The sequence below is a fragment of the Odontomachus brunneus genome, unplaced genomic scaffold, assembly GCF_010583005.1.
Source record: "Odontomachus brunneus isolate Ranch 3 - 2012 unplaced genomic scaffold, Obru_v1 Obru_scaffold_175, whole genome shotgun sequence".
Taxonomy (NCBI): domain Eukaryota; kingdom Metazoa; phylum Arthropoda; class Insecta; order Hymenoptera; family Formicidae; genus Odontomachus; species Odontomachus brunneus.
The window spans coordinates 315,262-316,518 of NW_022639625.1; positions in this window are offsets into that span (position 1 = coordinate 315,262).

Consider the following 1,257-nt stretch of genomic DNA (forward strand, 5'->3'; position numbering starts at 1 on the left):
ATATATATATATATATATATATATATATATATATATATATATATATAAAGCTTTGTCTGCATTGACGTCGCAATGTTTAAATCCGTATATATTTATGCCAGCCAATCAGCTGGTCACGTGACCAAGTTGGCGATTCTCTTTACTTGAGGTTTTCTAATAGCGAATTCGGTAGCTTGCACTAGTGCGCACTGAGTGCGCATTAAGGCTTGTTTACAGTACATTCTTATATTTAAGATCGTGTCTTAAATACATATTTAAAAACATTTTAACTAATAAAATGATTCGTACGGATGTTATACATATCATATTATGGTTAAAAATATTTGAGAATTTATTTGAGAATTATTTAAGACAATTTTTAAATATAATAACATACTATGAACAAGCCTTAGTGCGCACTCAGTGCACACTAGTGCAAGCAACCGAATTCGCTATAAGTTATGGATACGGATATGTTTACGGACTATTGGATCCGCACCTAAAGGCTATTCTACAATAGCTGTAAGAATATGGCTGTAAGGCTGTAAGACTCGAAATAAATTATTTTCATTCGCTGACAGCTCACGTTACAGCCTTACAGCCATATTCTTACAGCTATTGTAGAATGGCCTTAAGGGGCACCGCACACGAATTGACATAACAGTGACATAAGACGTACCGTAAAAATAAACCAATTACAATCCAGTATTCACAAAAATAGCGACCTTACGGTTCAACGATACTCAAAGTGATTGGTCAAATCTTATTGTATGTCTCATGGCTCGTCTACAATTTCTATAAGAATATGGCTGTAAGGCTATAAGACGCGAAATGAATTATTTTTATTCGCTGACAGCTCACGTTACAGCCTTATAGCCATATTCTTACAGCTATTGTAGACGAGCCTTTCCGTTACTGTTATGTCAATTTGTGTGTGGCGCCTCTGGTGGCACATAGAAAAACTTAAGCAGTAAAACATAAGCGGTAAGCAAATTGACCAATCACAGTAATCGATTCTTCTTAAGGCTCGTCTATAATAGCTGTAAGAATAGCTTTAAAGCGTCGTCTACAATATGCGGAGTAAGCTTGGAATAAGAAGTAAGCCGTAAGAATTAACCAATCATAGATGATTATTTTTATAATAATCGACTACAATTGACCAATTCTTACGGCTTACTTCTTACTCCAAGCTTACTCCGCATATTGTAGACGATGCTTTACATTTCTGGTATCTACCCTACTGAAAAATTTCTATTGAGATCACAATTGAATTCCCAA